Source organism: Geotrypetes seraphini, chromosome 1, assembly GCF_902459505.1.
Source record: "Geotrypetes seraphini chromosome 1, aGeoSer1.1, whole genome shotgun sequence".
Taxonomy (NCBI): Eukaryota; Metazoa; Chordata; class Amphibia; order Gymnophiona; family Dermophiidae; genus Geotrypetes; species Geotrypetes seraphini.
In genome coordinates this window covers 484,719,397-484,736,073 of record NC_047084.1, presented here as the reverse complement: position 1 = coordinate 484,736,073, position 16,677 = coordinate 484,719,397, and the positions used below count along the sequence as shown (strand labels likewise).

General features: G+C 47.3%; 1 protein-coding gene across 2 annotated transcripts in view; it reads right to left on the bottom strand.

Moving 5' to 3' along the window:
- The window catches only part of PALM2AKAP2 (PALM2 and AKAP2 fusion), a 484,740-nt gene that overhangs the window by 320,175 nt on the left and 147,888 nt on the right, over window positions 1–16,677 (bottom strand). The window lies entirely within an intron of this gene.

The window sequence follows — 16,677 nt, the reverse complement described above, 5'->3', positions numbered from 1 at the left end:
CACGGGCTCACTGGGCTGTTTAAAAAAGTAAAAATTAAAAGAAAAAAAGTCGCAGCTCTTAGACGCATGTGCGATGGGTGGGGGGCATCAACGATCGTCTCCATTTGCATGCAGGCCTTTTGTGAATTCGTCGGACACGGAATTGGAGGTTAGTGAATCTAGTCCTTAGAGACCCGTGCTTCAACAGCACGAACAGCCCAACCTCGCCCAGCCCCTCAGCTTGCCTCCCTCAATACCTTCAAAAAAGGATAGGGGCCCAGATGCACTCAAGTCAGCGATCCTCAAATGATCATTGCTAAACCAGTTTTGACTGCTTTAGCGATGACTGGATTTGCCAACCCGATGCAGAAAATGGTTCACCGTTTGTTTTACTGCAGGATCGCTCATTCTCCGATCCGGCCGTGCAAATAAGCTCATTAATATTGAAATGCCATGTAAGTAGCAAAGTGATTGATGCTCTAACATGGCTTCATGATGCACAAAAAAAAGTGATCGATTTTAGCGATCCGAAAAAATTGACTAGTCAAGACCAGTCGCTTACTTGTCCCACCAATATAAAAATATTTACTGGTATAACATGCCAAACCTTTTTTTTTAATGGGCTTAGATGCTGTCTGTGTGTTACACACGAACAATATCTGCCCCATTAAAAAAAAGCAACCCCCATTGATGATGGCCTTCCCCAACACCCCCCACCTGATGAACCGGAACTGGGAACGGACCCCCCTTCCCCCTCCCCCCCGCAGCAGCAAAAATCAATAGGAGGCATGCCCACTCCTTCCAGCCATGCCAACTCCCCACACCGTGTGAGAAAAATTGGCAGGAGGGATACCCACACTCTCCTGCCAACAGATGCTCCCCCGAACCTTTCCCCCAGTAACTTTGTCTGAAGAAAGCAGGAGGGAAATCAGCCCCTTCGGCTCTGAGGCCTGCCAGTCCAAAATGTTGGGCTTTCCTTTCCTCGGTTCATCATGTGATGCATGGGGAGGGGCCTAAGGCCCTGATTGACTCAGATGCCTAAGGCCTCCCTCTTGCTCTCTTCAGGGGGTAGGAGGAGGTCTGGAGGAGCATCCAGTAGCAGGAAGGAGTGGGCATTCCTCCTGCCAATTTTTCTCACACAGGGGGTTTTCCTGCCTCCATAAGCACTTTAGGCCACCTAATGCCACTTTTGGTGTTAAGCATGCCCACAGTAGTGTTAGGCAGCTTAAAGCATCTACAGAGACATGATTCTGACAATGATTTTTTAGGCTCCGGCGCCTTAAAACTCAGTTAAAAGCATTGTTTCAACATGGGGACAAATAAATAGTTTGTTAGATAATCCGGTGGCATTATCCTATGACACTGTATTGTTTGGCATGTCAATGAGGGCTAAGAGCCAAATATCCTCTAATAATAATAAGCTTCTATTCATTATGACAGGGGTTGCCATACAACAGATTACGAAAAATTGGGATAGGCTGAATTACAGCTTTTGGTGGAACTCTTTGGGCTCCTTTTACGAAGCAGCATTAGTGGTTTAACGCGCATAATAGCGCGCGCTAATTTGCCAGCCATGCTAGCTGCTACCGCCTCCTCTTGAGCAAGTGGTAGTTTTTCGACTAGCGCAGGGGTTAGCGCACGCTAAAAATGTGCGTGCGATAAAGCCGCTAACGCAGCTTCGTAAAAGGAGCCCTTTGTGTCACATATTTGAAATGGAAAGGATAATTACCATGCAGCAGGGAAATTTAAAGAAATTTCAGGATATTTGGGAGCCATTAACAAGATACTGTAAAGATTGGAATTACTGCATAGAATAAATATAAAATTTTTTTTCCTTTTGTTCATACACGTCCAGGATGGGGTGGGGGTGGGTGGGAATATTTTATGATTTCTTTCGCTTATGAATAATTGTTGGGTATAAGGGAGGGGGGATAATTGACGCGAGTTAGAATTTGAAGATATATTAAGTGATGTTAAAGTATAAAATGTATGTATTGTGACAGGGAAGCCCCTGTCCCAGCCAAAAGAACTACGAAACCCAGCATGCACCCTGCCCTGAGCCCGAGAAAACCAGGCATGGAGCTGGCACAGCCAGGAAGGGAAGAGAAAAACCCGGTCATAACCCAGCCTAAGAGCCAGAGGGGGAGGGTACTTGAACCGAATTCTTCCCCCTATTACTCCTTTCCTCCTTCTCTGAAACCTAAACCCAGCTCAGGAGTGGGTGGGGTTAACACTCGAGGTCTGCAGGTCAGAAAGCCTCAAATACCAACAAAGGGAAATCAGTTGGGGAGCTCAGGTGAGGCTAATCACAATCAGCCAGCCACCAGCAGGGAGTGCAGCTCCCAAGGAGTTCCTGTTCCCCAGCCCCATTGGCTATCGAGGAGACAACCCAGCAGGTGGGAGATTGAAGGCCCTGGATGCGACCTTACCTGGCCATACAAACCCTGGGAGGGTGCACCAAGAGAAGGGCGGTGGAAAGGACCGGTTGGCCAGGAGCTAACACCCAGGCAAGACGGGGGTTGGGAGAATCAGCCTGAGGACATGGGGTGGAGAACCAGCCAGGGTTATGGATCTATGGACTGGGAAATGAACAGCCTTCCTGGGGAGAGTGAGACCGGGGAGGACATGGACGTGGGGGAATATGAGATATGAGAGGACTTGCCCCTTTCCTCAATAATCCAGTCTAGGCTAATGGAAGCCCTGAACACTAGCAGTGTTGGAAGCAGGGTCAGAGCAATTCTGCCCAATTGAAAAGCAATTGTGAGAACTGTTCAGTTAACTTACCTCTGGAGGACTTGGAGGGGTAAGAAGATCTTGGAAGCAAGCCCAGGTTGGGCTTGGCTACGTTCCTTAACTCAGGACACTTTTTGTGTGGGAGAATTTGAAAGCCATACTTTTGTTTTGTTGATGTTGGGAGGTTTGGGATGTTAACCTACTTTATTTTATGGACTGGGAAGCTCCAGGCAGGGCACCAGGACTGCAGCTCCTGTTATGCTGGGTGAAGGAAAATGTGAAGAACGTGCTATATGTTCCAACATGTTTTTTTTTGTGTGTTTTTTTTTTGAACTTCAATAAACCTGGTTCCAGTTCCTAAGAAATCCGTCCTCTGGGTTTTTGTTCATCCAGCCATATAAAAGGCGCATTAATAAATCTACCTGTGGTCTGGGCTCGGTTTCCCACCTACTCAGGGACAGGCCCGGTCACAGTATTTTAATGTTACACTTATTGTGAGTTTAAAAATGAATAAAGATTTTAAAAAATAAAAAACTGAGTTTGGGTGCCTACTTGTGTCTAAATACCAGCACCATTTAGAGAATCCAGGCCTTAGTGTATCTACATTACTGCATGCTAACTGGTTAGCATATGGATAACAAAGGGGATCTTACCACTGTGACAGGGAGAGCCTGTCATGCTGGAAGAAACCCTGCAGTGCTCTAAAACTACTCCTAAACCTGCTCCTAGAAGCAGGCAGGTTAGGGAAACTGCCCTGCAGAATTTATCCCAAGTGACAGGCAGCCCAAAATTGACCCGATTATACTTGCCTAGTTCTAGTATAGGGAATGCTAAAAGCAAAGAACTACAAGTACCAGCAGGAACCAGGCTGGGGGATAGCAAAACCCACAAAGAGATTAGCTCCTGCAATCTGCTCTGCTGGGGACAGGGCTAATCAGGAGGGAAGCTATGCAGCCTCAGCAGCAAAGAACCAGAAAAACACAGATGAACCCAGAGACAATCAGCACAGGGTTAGAGAAAAGGGTGTAGTCTCTAGGCAATGGGGGCAGCCACAAATCTTGAGCCTGTCTGAACCCTTGGAAAGAGGCAGACTGATGCAATCTAGAAGCCAGTGTTTCCCACAGGCAACAGGGAGAAACTCTCATGATTGAAACTTGTAAGCACTCTTCTGAAAGTAACAATATTTTGAAGTAGAAATGCCAGAAGCAATGTGTACACTTGATTATAAAATGGAACCTGAGAATTCCTGTTTGTCTGAAGACATGCTTGTTGAGTAAAAGCTTGGGGAAAACAATATGCTGTTTTGATATGGTGGAATTGTCTCACAAACCCTGGTAATAGAAGAGTGAAGAATCACTGCTTCTAATTAAATTAGAGGGACACAAGAGTGGGAAGCACTACTTCTGATATTGTACAAAGCACAGGAGCACTGTGAGAGAACCGGGTGGAGCAGGCCCAGCTGGTTCCAGGACTTTGATATTGAAAGTTTGTTTTTTGTTTTTATGATATAAAGATTGGCAGAGCTTGCTGAAAGTACATGTTTGTGGAAAACTGCCAGCTTGTGGAACTGTAAAATTGCTGAAGCCTGGTTGGGCTAACAGGCTGTTTAGCCATCAGATCAAGTTTGTGTTTTGTTGTTCATTTCACCAAAGTATAAGCAAGAAAATAAAGAAATAGTAATTCACACTAAACCTTTGCTGGCCATTTTTATTTGATGCAGACACCCCTCTACCTTCCATGTCTCGCTCAAGCGCTCGGCTGAGGCTTGGATGCCCCAGGTCAGGACTCGAGCTAATCCAGTCCAGGTCTTACCCGGTCACACCACTTACAAAATGGGTGGCAGTAAGTACTGCTGTAGCACTTTAAAAAAAATGGCTGCACACTAATGGCAACTTTAGCACATGGCCATTAATGGGGAAAAATTGAAAAAAAAAAAAAAAAAAAAAGCATTTACTGTACATGGTTGCAATAAAAATGGCCTTAGCGCAGTGGAAGACCTGTGTAAAGATGGCTCAAAGGCTTATTTTTACCACAGCTTAGTAAAAGAGCCCTTTTATGAAGGGCTACTGAAAAGTTCTCAGCCCAACTAACAACCCCCTTCCCCCTTTACTAAGCTGCAGTAGAGGTTTCTACCACAGCCCAGGCTAAATGCTCCGATGCACCTACAATTCTATGAGCATTTGGAATCCTGTATTCTTAGTACTATTTTATGAACAGCATATAACTATTTGGTTATGCGGTCTAGAAATTGATTTATTGTATTGTACAGAAACCTCTACTGTAGCTTAGTAAGAGGCCAAAGTTGGGGCAGTCTCCATCAAGGGCTATACACTTGGTCCAGTGATTTTCCACTTTTGTTCGTTCTGTTGGAAAAGCACGGAATAAATAAAGTGGAAAATCGCTGGACTAAGGCCCCCCCTTTTTACAAAACTGTGATAGCAGTTTCTAGCATGGGGAGCCGCGCTGAATGGCCCGCTCTGCTCCTGATGCTCATTGGAGTTCGTATGAGTGTCGGGAGCAGTGTGGGCCATTCAGTGTGGCTCCCCGCTCTAGAAACTGCTATCGCAGTTTTGTAAAAGAGGAGGTAAGTGTATAGCCCTCGATTGGAGACTGCCTCAACTTTGTTGGTTGTTTATAATGGTGATTTCTGTTTTTTGTTTTTATTTTGCAGCATTCAAACTAAGTGATATGAAAATTTTACAGATCAATAGAGATCTGCTTCTAATCAATTTATTTATTCAATTTTCTTTACTGTTTTCCCAAGGGAGCTCAGAACCGTTTACATGAATTTATTCAGGTACTCAAGCATTTTTCTCCATCTGTCCCAATGGGCTCACAATCTATCTAATGTTTGGATCCTCCTTATAGTTTCAAGCAAGCTGTTCAGGTTTTAGGCCATGACGATCAACTTATTAATGATGGGAGATGTCGGTCACTTCAAGGTTATTCTAAGTGTTCTTGGAAAAGTGAACTCTTATGCTAGCAGGAAACTTGCAGGATTGTGGGTTGAGTTCAATTTACTGTTCCACCCTCTGAAGTTTCCTCCTATTGTTCTTGCTAATTTCTTTTAGTGTCTGTGGCCACAATACAGGCACATTTCTCAAAGTTTAAGCAGCCCTCAGTCTTAAGAATATTAAAACTTTGCTTGTCGTCCATTTCTGGTACAAAAAACAATTAGCAGAGGACAGGGAGGAGCTGGCAGAGCTTTACATGAGCTCCTTTCTCTGCTCCAAATCAGAAAATGTGATGATATCTCAGTCTATCTGAAGGAATTGTTCTGAAATATTAAGGTACAGGGTTATCGCCTTGATAGGGTTACCAGATGTTCAGGTCTCCCCGCATATTTCCTCTTTTTGAGGGTTGTGTTGGGCATCCGGGTGGCTTCTGCCCATTCTTTATCGTGTCCAGATTTCCACATGGTGCGCTAGTCCCAGTGCTGAATGCAAGCCTGCAGTCTTGTCTCACCTTGCGTCTTCGGTCTCTCTCAGCAGACTTCGAGCCAATAGCAGCATTAGTCAGCTGAATATGCCATCTTTGCCAGCCTGGAAGCTTTGCTCCTAGCGGGACAGGAAGCTGATGCTGAGGGAAAATTTCCAGCGCCACTGAAGGCACTGTGCTTGGCTGACTGATGCTGTTGGCAGTCTGAAGTCTGATGAGAGAGCAGGGCTGACACTGGGGGAGGGCAAGCAGGGCAGCTGCCCTGGACCCCACAGCTCCAGAGGGCCCTGTGGTGATAAAAAGACTTCCTTATACTTTTAGGCTTCTGCAGCTGGCATCATGGTTGTTGCAGTTGTCTAGGTGCGGCGAGAACCAGAAAGCTGCAACAGCAACAATCAAGAGACTTTCTCCTGCTGCCTGCTTTGGAGACCTTATAAACCCTTTCTAAAATACTAAATACATGAGTTGGTGGGATCCCCAAACCCTGCCAGCTAAAGATTTCCTCCTCCTCTGGCAGCAAGTTCTCTTCTAAATGGCAGCCGGCAGCACTTCCCTAGAGCTGGCACCACTGCCGGAAGTCTGAGCATTCTCAGTGCTTTCAGATAAGTGAAAACTGAGCATGTGCAGAAGAGCCAGTGTTGGTGTCAGCTTGAGACAAGTGCTGCCAGCTGCTGTTTGGCAAAGTGCTGCTTGTGGATTGTGGAGGAAATCTTCAGCTGGTGGGGTTTGGGCATCCCCTTCAGCCAGAGCAAAAGTACCACAATTTTGGGTGGGCCTGAATCCAGATTGGATGGGCCCATCTGTGGCTACATCACTTTTACATACAATGAAGTCAGTGCCTTCTTCGTTAAACTGATGGAAGGCTTGGTCAACCTGGAACTAGTAATGTATTTGGACAAATTTAGCGTACTGCAAGACAATCAGTCAGGTTTTCGTTCTGGGTTCAGCACTGAAACTGTCATTGCATCACTGCTGGATTTCCTTCATCCCCTCCCCCAGCCCCTGGCTCTCATCCACTCTGCTCTGCTCCACTCTCTACCTCTTTCTAAAATACTAAATACATGAGTTGGTGGGATCCCCAAACCCTGCCAGCTAAAGATTTCCTCCTCCTCTGGCAGCAAGTTCTCTTCTAAATGGCAGCCGGCAGCACTTCCCTAGAGCTGGCACCACTGCCGGAAGTCTGAGCATTCTCAGTGCTTTCAGATAAGTGAAAACTGAGCATGTGCAGAAGAGCCAGTGTTGGTGTCAGCTTGAGACAAGTGCTGCCAGCTGCTGTTTGGCAAAGTGCTGCTTGTGGATTGTGGAGGAAATCTTCAGCTGGTGGGGTTTGGGCATCCCCTTCAGCCAGAGCAAAAGTACCACAATTTTGGGTGGGCCTGAATCCAGATTGGATGGGCCCATCTGTGGCTACATCACTTTTACATACAATGAAGTCAGTGCATACTGATTTGTCTCGTGCACATTCATTGTGGATATCTTAAACTCCCAAATGACTGGGTGTGTCCCCTGCTCTTACCAACAGACCATGTTCTTGCCTCTATACTGCTAATGGTTTCCACAATAGCTGGGATCACAGCTGGCCCTGATATCAATTCCTTAAGTGATCAATAAACTCTTGATTATTTTCCAAACCAATAAGATCCCAACAGCTTTACAGAGATGGCAACATGGTGGGCAGTACACCTGTGCCAAGCAACCAATAGAAAAGTATAATAATGTCAGGTGTTTCATCCCAGAAAAGACTATAAACCCCTGCCTTGCTTCTTAGATCTTTAGAGCAAGGCATTTTTTTAATTGTGGGAAGCTGCAGTTTTCAGATTAGTTTCCCATACTGTGGAATGTCTGTAGGAAGAGTCCGTGTTCAGCTTCCTGCTTATATGGGACTCGAGCCAGAAGTCAAGAATTCCATCACTTTCTCAGAGCAGAAGTTCCACATCAGCAGTCCTCAGACTGACCCTTGTGGATCCCCTGCCCAGGCTTTTAAGATATATATCACACACATGCATTGAGGATATCTGTATACAATGCAGTGGCATAATGAGGGAAGTTGTGCCTGGGATGGAGGCACCCTTATTCCATTCCCCGTCCCTATACCTCTTCAAATCTTCCAAGCTGCAAGAAGGATCTCTTACCTAGGGTTATCAGATGTCCGGATTTCTCCAGACATGTCTTCCTTTCTGAGGGTCCAGATGGCTTTTCAAAACCTGGCACTTTGTCTGGGTTTTGAAAAGCTTCCCGTTGTAATCATGTCGGGAAGGGCCATCCACACATGAGCGGATGCCGACCGGGGGGGAGGGGGGGACAGGGAACGGACAGAACAGGGCGGGAAAGAGGTAGAACTGGGTGGCCTTGGGTTCGGATTTACCCGAAGGAAAATCTGGTAACCCTACTCTTACCCCCAGCTCGTGCCGGCCTCACCCTTCCCTCTGATGTCACTTCCTGGTCCCCACTAAAGATGCCAGCATAACTTATAGTATTTTGTAAGCTATGTGCATAACTGCAAACCTGGCCTAGACTCCATCTATGTATAAGTTAGCCTGCAAAATATGAACGCTGTAAAATTTGTGCGTATTTATAGAATGGCACTTAGGTGGAATTCTGTTAAGTGTGCACATTTATTCAGTGTGTAATTGTTGGCACCTACTGTATAGAATTGCCCATGATGCCTCGTTATGCTATATTCATGCAGCCCTTACTGGATGCATTTATGAGTGCAGAGCTCACCATGTGTCTCCGTGTTATGAGATGTTATGTTATTCCTGTCCTGATTTTATAACTCCCACCCCAAAGTATTCAGTAGGTGGGAATTGTCAAACAGAAAACCAAGATTGTACTCGCATCCTATAAGGCAGGGATCTCAAAGTCCCTCCTTGAGGGCCGCAATCCAGTTGGGTTTTCAGGATTTCCCCAATAAATATGCATGAGATCTATGTGCATGCACTGCTTTCAATGCATATTCACTGGGGAAGTCCTGAAAACCCGACTGGATTGCGGCCCTCAAGGAGGGACTTTGAGACCCCTGCTGTAAGGCATGGAAGGTCCATAGAGGCTCCTGTCCAGTTAAACTGCACTCAGTGGCCTAGCCAGTGGCGTAGTAAGAGGGGGGGGGGGGGGGAGTGGCCCACCTCGGGTACAGTCTTCGCTAGGGGCACCAGCGCCTCTCCTCATCTCCAAACCCCTGCATGCCTCTTTAAATGTCTGCCAGTGCGAGTGGCATCTTCCACTTGCTGTTTGCGCTGGCCTTGGCTTCCTTCTGACATCACTTCCTGATCACAGGACCAGGACATGACATCAGAAGAGAACCAAGGTGGTGCGAGCATCAAGTGGAAGACACTGCTTGCACCAGTGCACATTTCAAGAGGTATGCAGGGGGCACCCAAGTACCGGGAAAGAGTAGGGGGGTGTCCAAGCAGCGGGGGAAGAGTAATAGGGGCGCAGCAATGCTGTGCACCATCGCCCCGGGCGCCCACCTCTCTTGCTACACCACTGACCCTGCCCACCAGTATTCAGCAGCACTTAATAGGATGGCTGAAGATCGGCTCTGACCGCCGTGCATAATCCACTTAGTGCCAGAGTGATCTGTGAATGGAGGGTGGAGCCAATTAAACAATGATATTCAGTCTACTAAGAAGTTAAATAAGTGAATAAAATTAAGGCAGCAAAAAGGCTGCCTTATCTTTGATCACCAAGTTAACTGCACGCCAGTCTGAATATTGACAGATACACAATTAGCTTCCAGGTGGCTGCTGTGACACGGATATTTGGTACCAGTGCCTGGACGTGGTCCAGCATTGAATATCCAGGTTCTGTTCAGCCCATGGTGGCTTGAAAAAACTGCCAAAACCAAAAACGATGTGGAGAAGATGATGTTCAAGAAGCAGGCTTTATTAAAAGTACAGTTCAATAATCCACATGAGAAATGCCTAGGACCCAAATCATTGGGGACTTGGATCCAACACAGTCCGTGTTTCGACAAAATTGTCTTCCTCAGGGGTCGCAGGTTGAATTTTACTCATTAATAATGCCTGTGTTATCAATTCTCTCTCTTGGGCTTATGTGATCCTGCCTGCAATCATTAATATTTTGGGGTTTTTTTGTTCTTACCTCATTTTGAGGGTCTTTTACTAAGGCGTGCTAGCCGATTTAGCGCGCGCTAAATGCTAACATGTCCATTATATTCTATGGATGCATTAGCATTTAGCACGCGCTAAATTGGCTAGCGCGCCTTAGTAAAAGACCCCCTTTATGTCCCTTATTTGACCTGAAGAGAACAGATCTCCCAAAATCCCAAGAAATGGAACTAGATAAGGGGGAGAGACAATCTGTAGAGTGGTTATTCTGCTGACACTCAGAAAACTGAGTAAGATAGTTTCGAATGTTTAAGATTAAGAGAGCCCTCAGTCACACAGCCTCCCTCCGGGAGCCCCCAGAAGTAATGGCTGTCACTGGCTTACACCCAATTAACTGTGAAACATCCCCAGGCTCTCTGTGGAATTTTTAGTGATAAATAACACACAAAAAAAGTGCTGAAGGTGCAAAACTTAATAAAAAACAAGATAAAATTGTCTCTACCCCTTATCCAAGGGGCCCGAACATAAAGTTCAAACGTCCAAATCCAACTGTGCAAAAGCCAACTGGAAGTACTTAGCTTCTCTGAGGATAACGCAGCCAGCAGATAACCAGTTCGTCCTACTGGACTCCGTTTCGGGGGTGAACACCCCCTTCTTCAGGAATGGCTGAGCTGAGTTGTAGCCCCCAAATAGTCAGGCTACAACAGTTTGGCAGAGCAGAAAATGGCGCTTGTCCGGGATGGACGCCTCCAATTTAAACTGCAAACACAAGAAACGTCACTCAGTTGACGGTTTCTGTTCTTACAATTATTTCTTCATTCGGAGCTTGTGCGGGGAGGCTAGTTTTTCTCCCCCGCGGCTCTCCCATGTGATACGTCAACTGAGTGACGTTTCTTGTGTTTGCAGTTTAAATTGGAGGCAGTTTAAATTTTCTCCCCCGCGGCTCTCCCAATCATGTGATACGTCAACTGAGCTAGCTAAAAATATCTTATGTTAGTAAAGAAAAAATGGTATTATCTTATTTTCCTTTTTATTGGTGGTGTTTTACCTCTTTAAAGTGGACTAACAAGCAGGGCAGGATTAAAGCATAGACAAACTAGGCATGGGCCTAGGGCCTAAATATTTAGGAGGGGGCCTCTCAATGTGCAAGTCAAGGCAGAGTTTTGCCCCGATACGTTAGCTGCTGCTGCTACAGAGAAGAGAATCTGGAGGGCGCAGAGCCATTGTTCACCACAGAAGTCTGTCTATTCTTCCTCACTCCCTGTGTACTGCCTTCAAGTCAGCAGGGGGAGCCAGCGAGGAGGGCCTCTTAACTGCTGTTTCTTCCTCTGCCAGTTTTCCTCTGTAGTCAGAATCATTCAAGGCTCCATTTCAGTGGGAGCTTTAAAATATATTTAAATTACAATGAGGGGCCCCAACATACCTGTTTGCCTAGGGCCCAATAAAGAGTTAATCCTGCCCTGCTAACAAGGCAGTTTCACCAGCTCTTCCTGCAACACCTCCCGATGTGCTCGTGATTTAACAGCTTTGAAAAACGTGTCATCTGCCATTTTCATCACCTCATTCCCTTTTCTGGATCATTTATAAGTGTTAAAAAGCCCAGGTCCCATCAATGTTCTCCACCTTTCTTTACTGAGAGAACTGAGCAGCATAACATGATATCTGCTTTCCTTTGACGCCTCTGAAAAGATAATGACAGAAATGAAGGAATGCAAGAAAGCTTTGAAAGGAATTTGCTGGGGTCACAATGGGCCAATATTCAGACCAGGGGAGGTAGCTGGGCTGACTGAGCCTGAATATTCAATGCTGGGTTGTTTCCGGTGACCTGAATTGAATATCTTGCCTATTTTTGGCCACTAAAAACTTAGCTGGCCATGTATTCAGTGCTGGCCGGCTAAGTTTACAGCAGCTAAAGATAGACTAGCTATTTAAGTGGTCCGATTTGGTTGCCTGACTTAGCCGGCCTGCAGTCTGAATTTTATGGATAGCTAGCTAACTTGCTCAACTTAGCCAGCTAGCCACTAGCACTAGCTGCTAACATTCAGTGGCCATCTCATGCTGAATATTAATGCTTAGGAAGCTAAATTCTATTTAGCCGGCCATGATAGATAGGGTTGCCAGATTTCCTATGAAAAAAAAATAGAGGACACCTGGTCCCGCCCCATCCAGCCTTCAACCCTGTCCTGTTTTGCCTCCAGCTCCGCCCCATTCCACTTCCACCCCACCCAACCGCCACACAAACCTCCCTTGAACTCGGGATCACATCTGCGTATGTGTGGATGTTGACAGCATGACATCATGCGCATGCGTATGCCGTCATCGTGCCAACATCCACGCAATGACAAATGCCCTCCAGTCATGGCCCTGAGCTTGGGGACTTCCAAAATCATGACAAACTGCCGGGTTTTGGAAATTACTCCGGGCACCCGGACAGTCCTCTAAAAAGAGGACATGCCTGGGTTTTCCCAGATGTCTGGTAACCCTAGGCCATGAGCCATTCCTGGCCAGCTAAATAATGTTGAATATCGGGCGGTATGCAGTTAACTGTGTAAATAATTCTGGACTGAAAAGTACCATCCACTCAATGGCTGAAAGCATTTGTATAAGTTTCAGGGCACATGCACTCATAGGCACAAGGGGAAGGATTGTGGCGTGGGAAGGGGGGGGGGGGAGACAAGTACACAGGGATGTGTGCTCAGATTTCTTCCTACTGGGTAGGGCCACTTGACTTTTCTTCTCTCAGCTTTGCCCCTCATGGAAGTAGTGACTAGAGGTCTGCACGGGAACGGGGATCGCGGGGATCCCGCGGGTCCCGCGGGGATCCCGCGGGTTCCCCCCCTGGCCCACGGGACTCCCACGGGGACGCCCCCTGGCCCACGGGACTCCCACGGGGATGCCCCCCTGACCCACGGGACTCCCACGGGGACGCCCCCTTGCCCACGGGACTCCCACGGGGATGAAAACAACCTACCTAAATTCTGGCGATGCAAGTCTGGCGTCGCGTCGGGAAATAGCCATGTTGAGCAGTGAGCTCAGCACGTACACAGATGAAAGCCTTGCTTGCTGATTGGTCCGGCGGCCCCGCCCCACCGTGCCGCCGGACCAATCAGCAAGCAAGGCTTTCATCTGTGTACGTGCTGAGCTCACTGCTCAACATGGCTATTTCCCGACGCGGGCATTAGGCTGTTTTTTGTCATTTCGGGTGGGGGATGGCAGCGGCAGCAGCAGCCTGAAAAAGAAATCATCCTGGCCGGGTTCGGTGTCATGCTCCGGAGCTTCTACAGCCTTCCTATCTCCCTCTCCCTTCTACCTGCGGCTCTCTTCGGCAACTTAGCAGCAACGATCGACACAAGCTTCTGGCGTCGGGGCCTACCCTCTGCGAGTCCCGCTTGTTTCAACTTCCTTTTTCCACAAAGGTGGGACTCGTAGAGGGAAGGCCTCGATGTCGGCAGCTTGTCTTGATCACCGCTGCTGACGAGTTGCTTAAGAGAGCCGCGGAGCAGGGGGGTGTTGCCAGGTGCAGGTAGAAGGGAGAGGGCCAGATGCAGGACTCGTGGGTGAGGGAGGAGAAGAGAGAGGGGAGAGAAACAAAAGGAAATATTTCATACTGGGCTGGGCCGGAGTGGAGAGAGGGTGGAAAGATTCTGGCTACAGGGTGCATTAACAAAGGAAAAAGGGGGAAAGCTGAAAATGGAGATAGTGACACAAAGAAGAGAAAGGGTAAGCAGGACCTTCTGAATAAGGATAGAGATACAGAGGGGACATGAAGAGGAGGTGAAATAGAGACATAGAAGTAATGCTGAAAAAGTGTGTGTGGGGGGGGGGGAGATAAAGACATTGAAAGGGCAAATGGTGAATATGGGGTAAAGACAAGGACAGAGACAAATGAAGATTCTGAAAAAGTGGTGAGATAGGGATATAGGTGAGATGGACACAAAGAAGGGTGATGCTGGAAAATAGGTGGAATGGTAATTCTGACAGACACAGAAGGGAAATGCTGGATCAAGGAGAGATGGGGCTCAGGCTGGATGGAATGAGGAGAAATGCCTTGTTGGCCCGGAACTTCCTCTCCTACGTCAGAATTGACGTCAGGGAGCGGAATGCTGGTCAGCGCGACGCTTCTGCAGGGAAAGCTTGGGACAGCGGTGGCTTGGGGACTATTCCCCGATGGCGGTGGCAGCAAACCGAGTGGCTTGGGGGAGGGCACGGAGAAAGAAAGAAAGGGGGCAGACAGAGAGACAGAAAGAAGGGGGAACAGGGAGACAGAAAGAAAAAGTTGGGGGAGAGAATGAGGTCTGGAGGAGAGGAAACATACAGGAGGCTGAAAGAAAGGAAGAAAGATTGGATGCACAGTCAGAAGAAGAAAGTGCAACCAGAGACTCATGAAATCACCAAACAGCAAAGGTAGGAAAAATGATTTTATTTTCAATTTAGTGATCAAAATGTGTCTGTTTTGAGAATTTATATCTGCTGTCTATATTTTGCACTATGGCTCCCTTTTACTAAACCGCAATATTGTTTTTTAGCGCAGGGAGCCTATGAGCATTGAGAGCAGCGCGAGGCATTCAGCGTAACTCCCTGTGCTAAAACCTACTATTGTGGTTTAGTAAAAAGGGAGGGGGTGTATTTGTCTATTTTTGTATTTTGTTACCGAGGTGACATTGCATAGAGTCATCTGCCTTGGGAAATGTATATGGCAGATATCTTTGTTTTGTGTTCAAAAGAAAAGGAAATGCATTTCTGGTTTTATTTCTACAGTGTTGAAGTACTTGTTGGCCCTTGCTGTGACTGGTGGGGATCCCCAAGCACCGCCAGCAGAGGACCTCCTCTAGAGATGGTCAGAACTCCCCTCCACCAAGCGCAGCAGTCGCTGGCAGCATCCATGAGCCACTGAGGTGCCAGCATCTGTGACTCAGGGACGCTACTGCTGCCTGCCAAGCTTGGCAAAAGGGACCCCAGGCCAACTGCAAAGGAAGTCCTCAGCTGACAGTTTGTGGGTTCTCATCAGCTGAGTATTTATATTTTATATTTACATTAGAGGTTCTGGTAGAAACCCATTTACAAAGTATGTATTCTTCCCAATTAATATTTCCAAATTAATAGTCTCTTTGCTTATTTGTAAATGGGTCTCTACCAGAGCCTTTAATTCAGTAGCATAATTAAATAAAATAACTATTTCTGAAGTTTATAGGGAAGGATGGTGACGGAGGGGATTCCTCGCGGGGACGGGTGGGGACGGAGGGGATTCCTCGCGGGGACGGGTGGGGACGGAGGGGATTCCTCGCGGGGACGGGTGGGGACGGAGGGATTCCTCACGGGGACGGGTGGGGACGGAGGGATTCCTCACGGGGACGGGTGGGGATGGGTGGGATTTTGGCGGGGACGGGTGGGGACGGGTGGGATTTCTGTCCCCGCGCAACTCTCTAGTAGTGACTGGGAACAGGGCACTGGCTCTGAGGCTCTACTGAGTGAGAGAAGGGGCTCAAAGAGTGAGAGTGAGACGGTCTTCAAATGATGCAACACACTTTTAATGCGTGAGACTGGTCATATCTGAAAATGGGTCTTGTGAAAAATAACACATTTTAGCACGTGCTCGCTGTTAACAGTTGTTAATAAATAACCTTGCCAAATATGGATAACTGCAAAGTTCCAGAACGCCCAGGACTTTTTTTTAGCTCAGAGGACTGTGGCAGAATATTTAATCATGGCACTGTAGCATTGGATTGTGAGCCTATGAGCCTGCGAGTCATTTGAACATTGGATGAGTAAAAGGACATTTGTGGTCATCAGTCTTATTAGGACAATTCCACTCATTATTTTATGTAACTGCAAAGTGATACATAAAGGAAAAAACAATCTAAACTGCACAGCCCTGCTGTAGAGTACTGCTTCCCGATTCGCTAATTTGAATCGATTCATGGGCTGTGTGAGCAGTGAAGCCATACAGGGCACAAATAGGCATGAACCAGCTCACCATCTAGTCTTATTGGCGGCAGCAGCAGCAAAGCAGGTTGGGTAGGAGGTGCCAGCAAGTTAATATGGTCCTGGATAGAGCAACCAAGCTTCCCTGTCCTTTTCTAGCCATTGAGTGGTTAACACACTCAGCTATGTTTCTTATCCTCTATAATAAAATCCTAAGCACGCATGTGCACTTAGGAGGCTGTGATCCCTGCCGCCATGATGTGTGCTTCTGTGGCCGTGTTCCATTCGCGGTGCGTGTGGCTGTTTGCGATGAGCAGCACGGCGCACGAGGCGGTTTCAACGGCAGTTTGTCTCCTGCAGGTGCTGCAAGACGTCAGCCTGTCATAAGAGGGAGTTAGTTGTTGATGAGCTGGTAAGAATTACACAATGTGCTACTGCTCCACAGGGAAGTTGAGGGGGAGAGGAAAAGGGGGCTGCTTTGGGGGGAGGGGTGTGATGGGGAGCAGACAGCAATCTTGGTTTGCTCTGGGGGAGG